This window comes from Pipistrellus kuhlii, unplaced genomic scaffold (assembly GCF_014108245.1).
Source record: "Pipistrellus kuhlii isolate mPipKuh1 unplaced genomic scaffold, mPipKuh1.p scaffold_m20_p_2, whole genome shotgun sequence".
Lineage (NCBI taxonomy): Eukaryota > Metazoa > Chordata > Mammalia > Chiroptera > Vespertilionidae > Pipistrellus > Pipistrellus kuhlii.
In genome coordinates this window covers 166,676,421-166,693,288 of record NW_023425515.1, presented here as the reverse complement: position 1 = coordinate 166,693,288, position 16,868 = coordinate 166,676,421, and the positions used below count along the sequence as shown (strand labels likewise).

The 16,868-nt window shown below is 42.7% G+C and overlaps 1 protein-coding gene across 26 annotated transcripts in view; it reads left to right on the top strand.

The window, feature by feature from the left end:
- Nucleotides 1–1,906: 1,906 nt before the first annotated feature.
- Nucleotides 1,907–16,868, top strand: part of SCMH1 (Scm polycomb group protein homolog 1) — a 123,639-nt gene continuing 108,677 nt past the window's right edge. For 23 of the 26 annotated variants that reach the window (XM_045584669.1, XM_045584680.1, XM_045584675.1 and 20 more), the window contains exon 1: nt 1,910–2,040. The gene's annotated coding sequence lies outside the window, so the exon portion shown is untranslated. Of the gene's footprint in view, nt 2,041–16,868 lie in introns of all 26 variants that reach the window. The other 3 variants (XM_045584685.1, XM_045584682.1, XM_045584661.1) reach the window with 2 other exon arrangements.

Genomic DNA, 16,868 nt, shown 5'->3' with positions numbered 1-16,868 from the left:
GAGTGAGCCCAGTTCCAGGGTGCGTCACTCAAGAATTGCCTTCTCACAATCCAGAACCACTCTGGGGATGTCAGAGAGCTGGTTTTGGCCCAATCCCTGCAGGCCAGGCTGAGGGACCTCACCAGTGCATTCAGTCTCTAATGTTTCATAAAATAAAATATTGATGAGAAGAGTGGTGTCATACATTTGTGTAAATCTTAACACCTGGCTTTACAAAAGATAGCTGGATTCTACTATCTGTTTCTGCCTTTAACCTGTTGCAATATCTTACTGTCCTATATTCTGTGGAAAGCCTCACTTACATTAGTGAGAGAATGAAACTGAAAAAGCACATGTTTAAAAAACATTGTTTAAAATTTTATTTTGAGCTCACTGACTCCTGGAAGGAATTCAGGTATACCAGGGGTTCTGGGACCACACTGTGAAAACCATTGGCCTACAGAATAAATTCTAAGTTAGATATACAAGGCATTCAATGTCATTATAGACATACAAGGACCTCCATGTTCTGGTTTCCTTTCCCCTTCAGCAGCATCACCGCCTAGTGTACTCCCACTACACCAGTCACGACAGCCAACCAGACGGTATCCTGTCTTCGTGCCTTTGCAAGCATCCCTTTCTCTGCCTGAAATTAGTTTCCCCTGGCAGACTCAAGAGCTAAATTCAGGAGCTCAGTTGGATCAGTTTAACCCTGGATTGCCCCCTTTGACCACTCTAACAGAGCTGAGCCCTCCCTGCAGGCAGAGCAGGGGCTCAGAAATCCGCGAGGCTGGAGATGAGCCTCCATCACTCACTCACTGGCTGGGTGACCCTTGGCAAGTAGGTTCACTGCCCACGCTTGTTTCCTCGCTGCTGAAGCAGGGCCAACCCGGGGTGGAGATGGCCGTGACCCAGAAGAGTGCAGCAAAGACTGCTACCGGCACCCCCCCCAAAATCAATCAATCAATCAATCAATCAATCAATCAATAAAATGACCGTGTGAGCTTGCTGAGTGGTTCTTATCCTTCCTGGGCTTTTACTTTCTTATAGATGTCCGCACAGTTCCGGGGGCTTGACAAGCATGACCTGGTCCCACTCTCTTCCCGTCCCTCTGGATTAAGCGCTATGTGGTCGGAGAGGAGGGCCCGGGGTGGAGGTGCGAGGTTACGCACTCAAGGTCACCCATCACACCGCCGGTCCCGAGCGAGGCGGAGGGCGCAGCTCTTCGCCTGAGGCTGCGCCTCCCGTCAGCCCGCCTGTGAGGCCGGGTCCCGGCCGCTCTCGGTTTCTCTCGTCGCCCTCGCGGACCCACGCGTGGCCTCGGGGAGGGGGGCCCGCGGCGGCGGGATTTGAACCTGTGTCCCCTAGCTCTCTTCAGGGCTGGGTTTACCCTAGCTGAGACGCCGCCTGGAGAGCGGGTCAGAGGCCGGAACCGCGTACCCCGGGCGGAAGGCGAGAGGCCGCCGGTAATGACGGGGCTCGGCCGCTCCGCGGCGCCCTCCCCACATCGCTCCACCCGCATATCCCCCGCCGCGCGCCCTCCTAACGGCTCCGGCGCGCGCCACCTCGCGACGGGCGGGGCGTGGGCGAGGCCTGAGAGCAATCGCCCCGCCCCGGGAAGCCCCGCCCCCTGGAAGCCTCGCTCCCACCTCCCCCGCCGCGCCCCCTCCTAACAGCTCCGGCGCGCTCCACCTCGCGACGGGCGGGATGGGGGCGGGGCCTGGGAGCAGCCGCCCCGCCCCAGACGGTCCCGCCCCCAGGAAGCCCCGCCCCGCCCCGACCCCACCTGCCCCGCCGCGCGCCCTCTTAACGGCTCCGGCGCGCGCCACCTCGCCAGGGGCGGGACGTGGGTGGGGCCTGGGAGCCTAAGCCCCGCCCCCATACGGCCCCGCCTCCCCCCGCCTCAGTGCTGCGGCCCGGATCGAGCCCCCCGCCGCTCGCCCGCCAGCCGCCCTCGGGAGCCGCCCCCACCCGCCCCTCTCGCGTCCTCCGTCGCTCCTGCGCAGGGGAAACATGGCGGCGGGAAGGGAGTGAGCGGTCCGTGCGGCCCCGCGCCCGCAGGTAAGCGCCTCGGCCGCTGCCTCCACCGGCCGGGACAGCCCGCTGCTTGAGGGGCCTGGAGGACCACGGCCCGCCAGGGCGGGGAGGCGACGGCGGGACCTGCCGGCCCTCAGCTCCCGCCCCGCGGGACCCGGCTGTCTGTGTCTGTCGGGGCCGGTCGGCCTGTCGGTGGTCCGAGCGAGCGCGGTCGCGGCCCTTCCCCACCTCGTCAGCCGGTGGCCGGTTCTGCGTCCGCGGCCGGGCTGGCGGGTCCCGGGGTCCAGCCGGCGGCCTGACGCGGCAGGAGGTCCCGGCCCGGGGAACCCAAGGACGGAGGGACCTTTGGAGGTTCGGCATCGCGGGGCGGGGGGTGCGAGAGTCGCCCTGCCCAGGCCCGAGGGGCTGGCTGGGGTCGGCTTTGAGCCGAGGGCGGGGACTCAGAGTGGTTGTCAGTCTGCGCGCCCGGTCCGTGGGTCTGCACGGACGCCGGAGCTGAGAGGTGCCGTGGGTCCGGGTCCGGGTCCGGGTCCGGGTCCGGATCCGGATGGAGGATCGGGTGGAGGACCGGGTGGAGGACCGGGGTCGGTGGTGCGAGGGGCCCCGAGCTGTCAGCAGCGTCCTCCAGGCCGGCTCCGGGGTCGGGAGTTGCGCGACGACTCACTGTGGCGCTGGAAACGGGCGGGAGTGTAAGTTTTGTACCGCAGACTATACATTAGCTATTTAATAAAATGTTTATAGACATTAAAAAAAATGAGGTGGGGGTGGGGGCGCTGGGCACCCAGGTGAGCAAGGTGCCAGGAGGGCTGGACACCTGGGCAGTGCTGTGGGCCAGCCCCGCGAGGAATGAAGAAGTTTCCAGGAGATGGCTGAAACCCAGAACACCTCCAGACTGGAAGGGAATTTAAAAGTGATCCAGGGTCCCTTTCTTCCATCCCAAGCTGAAGTGGCTTTGAAAACCCCAAATTCTACCGTTATAATTTGACCCACCTGTTTTTACACTTCCTCCAGTGATGGGAAACTAATCTCTCACCAAAGGAAACCCTTTTCTTTGTGGACACTCTTTAAGATACCTGAAGATGATAATCATATTCCTGGAGTCATGTCTTGTCTTCACGAATTCCAGTTCCTTCACTTGGTGATTATATGTTGGGGTTCTCTAATCCCTTCTCTGAATGATCTCTAGTTTGCCCATATCCCCTTTAAAGGAGAGCTTTTTTAAAAAAAATTTTTTAAATACATTTTATTTATTTTTTTACACAGAGGAAGGGAGAGAGAGATAGAGAGCTAGAAACATCGACCAGCTGCCTCTTGCACACTCCCTACGGGAGATGTGCCCGCAACCAATGTACATGCCCTTGATCGGAATCGAACTTGGGACCTTTCAGTCCGCAGACCGACGCTCTACCACTGAGCCAAACCGGCTTCGGCTAAAGGAGAGCTTCTTAATGTGAATGAGCAAGTATTAAGTTTCTCCAAGAAGCTCCTTGGCCCCAAGGATTGACCTGTTTAAATAAAAAATGCTCTCGTCCCTTCCTCATTTCTGTGCTGTTTTGATCTTAAAAACAAAACAAACAAAAAAGCAAAGACCCCATTTCCCCTGTTTCCCCGAAAATAAGACAGTGTCTTATATTAATTTTTGCTCCCAAAGATGCGCTAGGTCTTATTTTCGGGGATGTCTTATTTTCGGAGAAACACGGGTAGTACTGTTTGTTCGAACAAATGGGAAATGTTGGGTTTGCCCTCATTTTTTAAATGTCTATAAATACTTTATTAAATGAGCTAAAGCATATCAAAGTGTTGCAATATACCATGCAAATAGAATAATTTTTACTTTGAAAAAGGATTGAAATCTAGTTGGTGCCAAACTGCAATTTAATATTTAGTTGGAAAGGGAAATGCTTTATTATATTGAATTTTATACTCTATTTCTAAACTGCCAGCAGACGGCCCAAAATTACTATGAAAAACATTTTTTGTTGCTCACTTGCCAGCATTAATTTTTACTTGCTTTTTCACTACTTAGCCATGGTATGGGGTTAAGTTTTTAAAAAGGGTCTTTTACCAAGGTCTTAAACCCCTGCCTATGCATCCCTGTTGGTTAGTAATTTTTTAAGCTCAGAAGAGCTTTGATGGCCTTGTAGATAAAATGCCAAGCTCTTGTATCTGGGACTCTGTTCTAGTTCTAAGCAGTTTTGCTGTTTCCATAACATAGACAAGTACATACTACCAGAAATCAGAGTTGTTTCTTTATCCTTATACATACATGTTCATTTTTTTAAAGTTGTTTAGTGGTTTTGAAGTTTGTAGTGTATGCATCAAGTTTTGATTCCTGGTATGTAGGTTGGATAAAAATTTGTATAACATCATTCTGCACATAACTGTACAGACCCAGGAAAGGTTCTATCAATAGTTCTTTCCCTTCATAGAACTTGGAGTTAGTAGTAGGAAATCCTGAAAACTGTGAGTGGATATCTCACTGAAAATTTAAGTTGAACATGTTCTAACCTTTATATTTATGCATCTACTGTTGTGTCAGCACTATGCCATATATTGTGTTTAGCTGGATCTACAAATATGAATAAGATACACTTCCAATCTTAGTTCTAAATGCTAAGTTCCAATCTTAGTTCTAAATACTATTAGTATACCTCAGAATAAAAAGTAAGAGCTATGCATATAGTGCTTAAAGTTAGAGTGCTAGCCTAGGACTTAGGAGAAGACTTTGGGAACAGATGAAATCTCACCCAAATCTTTAAATGTTAAGGAGGAGTAAGGCAAATTTGAATGAAAAGTGTGCTTCAATCAGAGAAAACGGCTTGAGGAAAGTCACCAATGTGAGAAAAGGAATAGCTTGCATGGATAATCACAAGCAGTTTGGGACTGCTGAGAGTATAACAGTGAAGATGAAAGTGGTAAATTGTGAGGCTGGAAATACAGGCAGAGACCATATGGTAGAGTTTGTATGTATGAGTATCTTGAAATTAATTTAGTGATGGATTTTTTTAAAAAATCACTGAAAGGTTTTTATCAGACATGGTTGAATAATATCTTTGAAATGTGATCACAGGGATGAGGAGAAAGGAATGGAGGCTTTATGATTGATTGGGTATGCAGATGACAGAATGAGGGGTCCGGCATGATAGCCAGGTTCTTTGTCAGGGTGACTAGGTGGATAGTGGTGACATTAACTGAGACAGGAAACACTGGATGATGAGGTCAGTTTTGGACTTAAAGATTTTGTGAGTTTTTGAGTTAGGTCAGTGAGCAAATGTGGTGGAAGTAAATTAGAAAAAAGGAGGTTTTGATCAAAAAGTGGAATATTGGAGTTAAATTGTCTGATATGCAGGTCTCTGTGTGGGTATCTGGAGTACAGCAGAGGAGAAGGTCAGTGAAGCTGAGTATGACAAGGAACTCTGAGGCTCTTTTATTAAATGAGTCTTATGTGTGGATTGCGAAGTGATTTAAGATGCTGGAATGTGGGGAGGAGAGAATATTGTGAGCCAGATGCAGTGAATATAGGTGATTCATTGGGAGGGTGAGTAGATAACAGATGAGAAGGGTAGAAAGTGATATAGCCAGATGGTATAAACCTCACAGGAGGAGGGGTTTTTAAACACAAGAGTGGGAGAATAAAGTTTTTTGTTTAACTTTTCTGGAAGCAGACTCTTATTTCTTCATCTTTATTTGGGATTCATGTTAATCACTCAGTTTGCTCTGAAGAGTCTGTTCTTAATCTTGGAAAATAGGAAGGCAAATACTCTATATCAAATCTTTTCTGCCAGTACTTAATGGCAAAGGCTATGGAGGTTTTTCCTGATGATTAGTGGGTGGATAGAGGAAACAATCGGATCTATCTGGACTATGTCACTTATTGGCCTAAGAATTGTAAGCAAATTGTTTAACCTCTGAGACTGTCAGTGTCCTCGTCTTTAAAAAATAAATTCCTATTTCATAGGGTGCCACAAAGATTATAAAAATAATGTGTGTGTGTCTAAATTACTAGAAAAGCAATTGATGCTTTGTAGATGCAAAGTAAATGTTAAAATATTTGTTCTCTTCCAACTACCTTTAGGGGACTTTCACCTCTGCTGGGGGAAAGAAATTTTTTTTTTTTTCATGCTAAACCTAAATTATAAGGCAATAAGTACTTATGGGAGATATTATAAAAGCAAAATGATATAGGAATTCAGAGGAGGGTGCCATCATTTTTAACATTTGGAAACAAGGTTGACATCACACTCAAGATAAATTTCATTTGGGTCTTGGAGAACAAATTTCAATAGTTTAATGATTTAGGTGAAGATACAAAGTAGGGAAAGTATAAGATATGTTTGTTAAAAAATGGTAGTCACCATAGGTTTGAGTATTGTATTTGTGTAACTCAGTTGTGAGAAATGTGGCTAAGGAGATGGGCTGAGGCCATCGTATTAAAGACCTGAAACTATGGAATTTGGACTTGATTCTAGATGTACTAGAGAGGTATAGATAGTACATCTTTTCTCACTACCTGTTTCCTAACTGTAAAATTTATAAGCATTGATTAAAACCAAGGAAGACATTTCACATTCAGAAATGTTTCTATGTAGGCCAAGTTTAGGTTAAACACATAAGTGCTAAGCCCGGCCAGCATGTTTCAGTGGTTGAGCATTGACCTTGAGAACCTGGAGGATACAGTTCAGTTCCTGGTCAGGGCACATGCCTGGGTTGCAGGCTCGATCCCCAGTGTGGGGCTTGCAGGAGGCAGCCAATCAATGATTCTGTCTCATCGTTGATGTTTCTATCTCTCCCTTTCCCTTCCTCTTTCTGAAATCAATAAAAATATATATTTTTAAATAAGTGCTAAGATTTGTTTTGTAGTTTAATCTTTGCACTAACCTTGTTTGGTAGCTAGGCTTAGTGGAGTTAAGAAACACAAAAGATCTCACTGGTAGAAATTGGCTAAAGATGCTCTGATTTCAAGTTCTTTTTTTATACTACCATAGTGACTTAGATTTGGGAAGAAGCCTGGGTTTCTCATTAAAGAACTCAGGGCTGGTCACTTGCTTCTCTGATCCTCAATTCTTGGGAATCAAACCTCTACCTTCTAGTGTAGGGGTGTCGAACTCAATCAGAGAAGAGGCCAAAATCTAAAATCCAGCCTAAATCGCGGGCCGAATGGTTTACTGAACAGTCATAAGCTGTCATTGTGATGGAAACGCAGCGGAGTGCAGTGATGACAGCGCGGTGCGGGCCACATTGCAAGGCCTGGCGGGACGGATTTGGCCCTCGGGCCTTGTGTTTGACACACGTGTTCTAGTGTATGGGACGATGCTTCAATCAACTGAGCCACATTGGCCAGGGCTCCTTAAATTTTGAAGCATATAAAGGCTTCTGCATTATTTTTCCCCCTTCTGTATTTTGTGTTACAAATGTTAGCTTTTTAAAATTAAAGTACGTACATACTGTTTATTCATTTTAATCACTATATCTATTGCTCATTGATGTATTATAGGCACATCTCTAAGTGGTTTATTATTTATTATAATTGCTTTTATTCATACTTACATAGAATTTCCTCTGAGACATTCAAACATGAATAAAGGCTATTTTAGTCATTATGTCTTGTAAAGTATTATAGAAAACATGAGAGCCAGCATACTTGTTCTTGGAAATATTTGAGTGAAGAACAGACAACCATTTGTCTTAGAGCAGTGGTTATCAACCCTTCTAATGCCACGACCCTTTAATACAGTTCTTCATGTTGTGGTGACCCCCAACCATAAAATTATTTTTGTTGTTACTTCATAACTGTAATTTTGCTACTGTTATGAATTGTAATGTAAATATCTGTGTTTTCCGATGGTCTTAGGCTCTACAGCAGCGGTTCTCAACCAACGGGTTGAGATCCGCTAGCAGGGTGGCCTAAGACCATCGGAAAACACAGGTATAGTAACCTAGACCTATATAGTAACTTGGGCAAGTCTCACAAATAAAAGTTGTGTGAATAAAGCAAATGGCAGAGCACATTTATAAAGCTTAACATGCATTATTATTTAGGGAAGCATGCTTATTATTAAGAAAGTGGTGTTTTGAATGTCAAGTAAATAGCAGTTGTTAAGTTTCAAAAAGAGAGGAACAGCAGTGTGAAAGTTTCTAGGCAGATAAAGTAAGAATACTATGAAAAGACCATTGGATAACAACAGCAACAATAAATCATTGTGCTCTGAGGTACAGTAAGGGATACCAAGATACTAGATAAGTGGATATCTCAGAATGGTAGTAATTCAATCTACCAGTTCTGTGGTCCAGTTATTTCCATTTAATTATGGAGAGGATGGAGTCAGGGAAGCTATTCAAAATAGAGCCTCTCTATTTTTAAGCATTTGATATATCAACACAATTGAAAGGATTTTAATCCTCTGCTATCTATATTATTTCTCTAAAAAGTAACTAGGGTTAATATTTATATATATATTATATCTTCTGTTGAATAAAGATAGAACTTAGGCTGTTGTTAGTGTATTTTCAGGATTGGATGATATTCTAAAGATCAATATTTCTATCTCCAATATTTCATAGGTAAGAAGGTGAACAAGACCTTATTTGCAGCATGATATGTGAAAAGAATTATGGCTTAGTGACTGAGTCACAGTTCAAGTTCCTGTCTGCCATTCACTGGTTCTGTGATTTGGGCAAGTGGGAGCTGCAGTAGGTGATCACTAAAATTTCTTACAACTTGCCGGGACCGGTTTGGCTCAGTGGATAGAGCGTCGGCTTGGGGACTGAAAGGTCCCGGGTTCAATTCCAGTCAAGGGCATGTACCTTGGTTGCGGGCATATCCCCAGTAGGGGGTGTGCAAGAGGCAGTTGATCGATGACTCTCTCTCATCGATGTTTCTAACTCTCTATCTCTCTCCCTTCCTCTCTGTACAAAATCAATAAAATATAAAAATAAATATTATAAATAAATAAAATTTCTTACAACTCTTAGATTCTGTGACTATTAGGTCAATTATTCAATGAAGAAACTGAGGCTTAATGAAGGGACAATTTGTAGAGTCATAAAAACTGGAATTTGATTCTCTTGACTCTTGGTTCAAGAAATCTGATGGAAGAATCATCAAATATTTGAGTTGCTGCTATATATCAGGCATGTATTTAGTACCTGGAAAAACAAAAGCACATGAAATTGCTTTAGAATTTATCCACTATAAAAGTAACAACCAGCATCTTCTGTTTGTTTGTTTATACATATACTGTCTTACTCCAGAATATACCAAAAGCATACCAACTCTGTGCAACATGCCATAACTACAAGTCTGAAGGGTTCCTATACACCCCCTCCCCCACAGCTTAATAATTCACTAGAACAACTCATAGAACTTAAGAAAGTACCATACAGGTTTATTATAAAGGATACAAACCAGGGACAGCCAAATGAAGAAACACCAAGGGTGAAGTCTGGGAGAGTCCCGGACCCAAAGCTTCCTTGTCCTCTCTCTCCATGGAATCAGAGCACATAACCTTCTAGCACATTCACACATTTCAGGAGTATTCAGTTTTGGGAACGCAGATCAATCCATACTAGTCTACCCTCTGCCCTGTTCCCTCAATTATGGTCCTTCCCATGAGCAAAAGTCATTCACTTTATCCCAACATTCCCCAAGGTTTTAACATAGTCCAACATCAACTCTAGGTCCAGAATCTCATGTAAATATAATTAACTCAAAAATCTCATCTTTAAATTTTCTAAATAAGGTATGGGTGGAACTCTGGTATGGTCTATATGGAGGGGAAAATTCTCCATTTGTGGATCTGTGAAAACTAGGAAACAACTTATCTGCTTCCAAGGTACAATGGTAGCACAGGAATAGGAAAGTTATTTCCATTAGGAAAGGGAGAAAATGGAAGGGAAAAAATGGTTGCTAGTCTAAAGCAAATTTTACCCATCGGGGCAAATTCTGTTTGATCTCAAGGCTTGGGATAATCCTGTCTGGATACTCTGTCCTCTGGTCTGCTGGGACAGCCCCACTCTTTTAGCTCAAGAGAATCCCACGGGTTCAATCATCTGTGGTGTTGCCCTTGGTGTTATTCTTCCTTCATTTTGGTTTCTTCTCTCTCCCTTTCAGACCAGGCTGGAAGCACTTATGCTGGTATGAAATTCTTAAAAACCTTGTCAGTCTCTCATATAATTCACGGGGCCCAAACCATTTGACAAGAGGGTCCTCTGTAGATCTTTCCTGGATAATCATGTATATACTGTATAACCGTCTCTCTATTTTGATTTTTCCTGGGTAACCATGTGTGGATACTCGTATCTGTTTCTAACTTGTGCAGTGGTTGATTGTATCTGTGAGTCAGGCAAATGATTGTCCAGCCACACCCTTGGCCCTGTCTTCAGAGCACGCTGTCTGTCTGGATAGTCAGAGAATATACTAAATCATTAAGTGCTGGGCCCTTTTTATTAACAGCTTATTCTTCAGTTTATCTTTTCTCATATTTTACTATAAGCACCAAGGAAAAAGTAGATCACAATGTCAACAGTTTTCTTAGAATTTCCTCAACTAAATAAGTTCATCACATACAAGTTCACCCAATGGCTGAACACAATTCAAATAAGTTTGTGGGGTTTTTTTTGCCACTATTATAAGAAATGTCTTTTCTTCAGTATCTAATAACATGTTCATCATTTCCTTTTAAAGCCTCATTAGAAGTACCTTTATTGTTCATATTTTCACCTACCATCTCTTCAGTGCAGAATAGGTTTTCTCTATCAATCCTCTACTTATTATTCAAATCCAAAGCTACTTCCTCATTTTTAAGTTTTTGTTAGAGCAGCACTTTAATCAGTACCAAAATCTGTATTAGTTTTCTGGGGCTACCAAAAGCTGGAAGAGGCAAAGAAGATCTTCTCCTGCATATTTCAGAGCAAGCATGACCCTGCAACACCTTTATTTCACACTTCTAGCCTCTAGAACTGTGAGAAGATAAATTTCTGTTGTTTATTACATCCAGTATATGGTACTTTGTTATGGCAGCCCTAAGAAGCCAAAATGGGTGTTAACCTGGAAGTACTGTAGTCATTAGTGAAAGACAGTGAGTGTATGTGGTATCTTTTTGTATCCCTAGGATTTCCTGCCATTTCTCTTTCTTCTTTTAAGTCATAGTTGTGTCTAGTTGCACTACAAAGTTTACTTTTGTTGTGTTAACAGCTTATGATTTGCCTTTATGTCAGGAGAGTAGCCTTAAATCATTATGGGGGATCCTTAGTACCAAGGGGCCTTCAAACTTTTGGAGGGGTAGGGCTTTAGTTTTATAGACCTTCCTTCTGCTAGAATGCCTAGTACTGGTTCTCAGTTTCCTTTCCATGCATATGTTGTAATACCTCCTGCATCCAGGTGAAGCAAGAACAACTCCAGTGGCACTTCATTTAGCTCTTGGATAGTCATTTGACTCATAAATGATGAATTACATGAGGCCTTTATCATTACTTCTAATGGACATCTCTGATTTTCAGTTTTGAGGGGTTTTTTTTGTTTTTTTTTTAATTTATTTTTTTTAATATATTTTATTGATTTTTTTTGCCCCCCTCCCTCCTTCCCACACATCCCCTCCCTCCCCAGAGTTTTGTGTCCATTGGTTGTACTTATATGCATGTATAAAAGTCCTTCGGTTGATCTATTATCTCCCCCAGATCTTCCTCCCCTCCCCGCTGTAATTTGACAGTCTACTTGTTGATATACTGTCTCTATATCTATCTTTTGGTTCATCAGTTTATAATGCTCTTTATTATCCACAAATGAGTGAGGTCATGTGGTGTTTCTGAGTTATTTTTAAAGACCACATTCTTTGCCTATCCTAATGAGGACCTGTACTTTTTTGGATTTCTCTTAGTGCCAGTCACAGTGTTGGCAGGTCTCTTAGAAGATACTATATAAATATTGTTTTATCTATGGCACTGCTAGTGAGAGACTAGCTCTAGTGATAAATAAGAGATGTTAGTTGCCAGGGCTGTCATTTCAATTTATCTTGCTTACAGTGAGCTCATTAATAAATTGTCACAGTGGTAATATGAAAATAATGAACCTTCTGGAGGCCCAGCTGGGGCACAAAGTGCTAACAGGGACCTTCAGGGCAACTGCCATTGTTATACACAATTAAGTTAAAGAATTTCAGGCTCTTTTCCCCCTTTGAAACATTTATATTTTGCAAAATTGAAATTCTTTTTTTTTAACACTAGTGTACTTTCTAATTTTACTTGAATTCAATTTAACAAACATGTATCTGATACCTACTATCATTAGACAGTATGTTAGACTCTAGGGATATAAAGATAAATAATACATCCCTTAAGGCCTCACTGTCAAATAGGCTATAGAGGCATATAAACAATACAGTATTTAAATATTATTAAGTATAAGCCAGATATCAACATAGCACAGAAGAAATTATTATCTAGGGAAAAGTGCTAAGAAGGCTGAGGAAGAGAAGATAACATTGATTTCTGAGTTAAATTTTGAAGGATCAGTGCTAATTTGACAAATTGAGTGTGTAATGGGAAAAGGGACTTCATTATAGATGAGTTGAGGGACTATAGATCATTTAAAATAACTTCAGGGAGGAAGGTAGAGAGAAGGAAAAAATGGGTAGATGAGGCTGGAGAAATTAGTCAAGGGCCAGATCTTAAAGTATTTAGGTTTTGAAAGGTGCAGCAATGCCAAGGACTTTTTTATTTATTTTTTATTGATTAAGGTATTACATAAGTGTCCTAATTGTCCCATTACACCCTACCTCCCATTCATGCCCTCACTCCCCTGTTGTCTGTGTCCATTGATTAGGCTTACATGCATGCTTGTAAGTCCTTTGGTTGATCTCTCCTCCTTACCCCCACTGTTCCCTACCTTCCCTGAAGTTTTACATTCTGATTGATGTTTCTCTGTCTCTAGATCTATTAATGCCAAGGACTTTGGTGGATTTCATTCTATGGGCTATGTGAATCTATGGAAAGATATTAGAGAGTCAATATGATTGGCTTTTTATTTTAGAAGAGTTATGTATGGTTGCCATACATATGGTGGAATGGAAGTAAAGAGAGACCAATCAGACTATTCATTAGTTTTGTGCAAGCAAGTAACAATATAATATACTGTAAAGAGCATGACCTAGATTGTTTAAATTCCTAGTTTAATCACTAACTCTCTAAACTATCTCTTTAAGTTTTCTTATCAGTGAAATGGCAATAATCTTATACTTGAAGTTATGGAAATTCATATAAAGTAACATATATAAGTGGAATTGCTCCCATAAGCTAAGTATAAATCTTAAATGTTATATTTTTAATTTGTTTTTATTGAGTTTTAAGTAACTTATAGCCAAGTATAGGATTTCTTAAAAATATATTTTTAATTGATTTTTAGAGAGGAAGGGAAAGGAAGAGAGAGGAAAAAAATTCATGTGAGAGTGAAACATCCATCAGCTGCCTCCTACACGCCCCCTACCGGGGATTGAGCCCATAACCCGGAATCAAACCCATAACCCAGGTATATGCCCTGACCAGGAATAAAACCAGCAACCTTTCAGTGCATGGGATGATGGCCAACCAATTGAGCCACACTGCCAGGGCCCAAGTGTAGGATTTTTAAGAAGCACTTTTATTTTCCTTCTGCCACTGTCCCAGAAAAACAAAAGGAAAGCCGAAAGGTTACAATTATTTTATATTCACATTAAGATCCATATTTTAGAGTTTTCCTAACATTTAAAACAATAACATAACTGAATTATTTTCCTTTGGCTTTCCTGCCAGACTCTCATTTGGAGAATTAGGCTTAGTATCTTTTTTGAGTTAGTAGTGCTATAGGAAAAGATAAGAGCCTTAGCTCAACAAATGAGCTTTTTAGCTGAGAAATAGCATCAGAGTTTACTCTGCTTCTGTTTCTTCAAGTGTTTAATAAGGATAACATGAGTAGATGTCCTAGCCATTTTGCATATTTACTGTGAGGATCACCTTCTTTCTATAAGTGAAAATTCATTAAACTACTATCCAAGATGCTGTTACAAATAGTGTAGTAATGATTTAGATCAGAATCCTAATTTCAAGGGAATTATAGTGCTAAAAGAACTGTAAAAGATGTATCCGAATAACTAATACAAATAAAATAATATGTAAGTCAGTTAACTTTGAAAATTATAAAGGAGTAAAACTAGAAGTCATTTATATTTGTACAGTATATTGTAAAAATATGTTTTTCCTTGCACCAAAAGGTCACTGGTTCAGTTCCTAATTGGGGCACATGCACCATTGCAGGCTCAATCCTCAGTGAGGGATGTGCAGGAGGCATCTGATCAATGACTCTCTCTTATCATTGATGTTTCTCTCTCCCTCTCCCTTCCTCTCTCTAAAATCAATAAAAACATTTTTAAATGTTTTATAAAGTATATTTCATATGTTTTTATTATTTAAAGTGCTTCTCCAGGTAAAGCTGAGATAGAGGCACTTTCTTAGATACTTGTGGAAAATCAGTGATAAAAATAGCTTTAGATTTTGTAAAGATTTTTAAACCTACATATATATTTTGATCCCAGGCTTAAATATTCACTAATATCAGTATAACTTAAGTTATTCTCAAAGCCTTAGGAGTGATGTGTGTGTGTGTGTGTGTGTGTGTGTGTGATGGAGATAATATCATTTGCCTTTCAGATTTGTTGTGATGAAATAGTCATATATATAAAAGTGCTTAAAAAACAAAACAAAAAAAACACCCACCAACAATCTTGCCTTTAGTCTCTTTGCTGTAGGCTACCCACCTTTTTTTTTTTTTAAATCAATCTTTATTGTTCATATTATTACAAAGGTTCCTCATTTCTTCCCCCCTCCACCAGGTTCCCATCCCACCCTCCGCCCCCTCCCCATCCCCCATTGTCCTCATCCATAGGTGCACAGTTTATGTTCAGTCTCTTCCTCCCTCCCTTTCCCTGATGGTAAATCCCTTTTCAGATAGTGAATCAGTTACTTAGCATTTTCTCATATCAATAATACCTCCACATGCCCAATGATACACTTCACACAAAAGACATTTCCAAATAGGTCAACCAGCCTCATCCAGGCCCCACCCAAGGCACTCAAAGATCAACACCCCAGCACTATACTAACTCAACACATCCAGATCTAAGCCTTCATCACTTGATTCAGCAGACCCTCAAGTTCCCACAAAAGTTTCCAGCCATGTCTGAGAGGCAGCCGTGGGGCAGGGGCAGGCGAGGAGCAAGCTATTCCAGGCCTGGCTGCTCCGGGCCTGGCCTCTGTTGCTCTGGTTCGTTCCACGACCAGCTGCTCCGGGTCTGGTCACTGCCGCTCCCGACCTAGTTGCTCTGGACTTGGCTGCTGCTGCTCCGGGCCTGGCCGCACCCGACCCAGCTGCTCTGGGCCCGGCCGCTCCGGGCCCAGCCGCTCCCAGCCTGGCAGCTGCTGCTCCGGGCTTGGCCGCACCAGACCCGGCTGCTCCGGGCCTGGCCGCTCCCAGCCTGGCAACCGCTGCTCCGAGCCTGGCCGCACCAGACCTGGTTGCTCCAGGCCTGGCCGCTCCCAGCCTGGCAGCTGCTGCTCCGGGCCTGGCCACACCCAACCCGGCTGCTCCGAGCCTGGCCACTCCTAGCCTGGCAGCCGCTGCTCCGGGCCTGGCCGCACCAGACCCGGCTGCTCCGGGCCTGGCCGCTCCCAGCCTGGGCTACTCACCCTTTCACTGTTGTCCAATGTTGCCCAATTTTGAGCTTTGATACAGCATCTTCTCTGAGATATTTTTTATTTATTTTATTGTTTAAAGTATTACAAATAGTAGTACATATGTCTCCTTTTGCCCCCATTGAACTCCCCCCCACCCGCCCCCGGCTTATGCTCCACTCCCTGCCCCAGTGTCTTGTGTCCATTGGTCATGCTTATATGCATGCATACAAGTCAGCGGGAAGGCTGGGGAGTGTTGGGGTTGGGGGAAGGAGGTAAGAGATCTCTGATATATTTTCAAGTAGTTTTTTTACTTGTGAAAAATTTGAAAAACCTTATGTTCACCACTTAAATTTTACCATTACTTGTAAATATTGCTGATATACTAGTGTTCATGTATCCCTCTACCTACCTAGCTGTATTGAAATTTCTCTGGTGATTTTTTTAGGACTTTTCTGAAAGATATTTAAATTAACTTGAAGGCCAGAAGTACAAATGCATTTCAAATATTTGTAATTAAATAGCTTTTCTATTTAAATTGCTCTGTTCCTGTGAAGAATTTTATTTACCAGGTTGTTCATTATTGTGATCTTTTTGTACTATTTGTGTTCCTATCTTCATTTCTAACCTTAATTCATCCTATTGCATTTTCCTAAGAATGCCATCAGCTAACCTTTTTCCAATTTCACATTTAGAGTAGGTTCTTTATGGTAATCCTTGTTGTTTTTTTCTCCTTTTAAAATTAATAAAAAGTAATACTGTACATTTTGTGCCTAGTGGCAAACATGCATCTAGAAGCTTTGTTTGATTAGAGAGAGATGCTAGCTAGCACAGGTCTTAAAATCTCAGGTATCTCAATACTTTCCATCAATTCCCATTTCTTGTTTCTTAGCTTGTGTGTTTCCCCAGGACAGCTTATCTATTTAGAATGCCTTAGGAGTAAATATAATCCTTTGCCTATGTTTGGTTAGAGCAGGGGTGTCGAACTCAATCAGAGAAGGGGCCAAAATCTAAAATCCAGCCTAAATCGCGGGCCGAATGGTTTACTGAACAGTCATAAACTGACAATGTTAACCAGAAATGTGAATTTAAAATGAGTGGAACAATCTTTTCCTTAACAGTGCTGTTAACCAACCCACATGCTATCAAGCAAA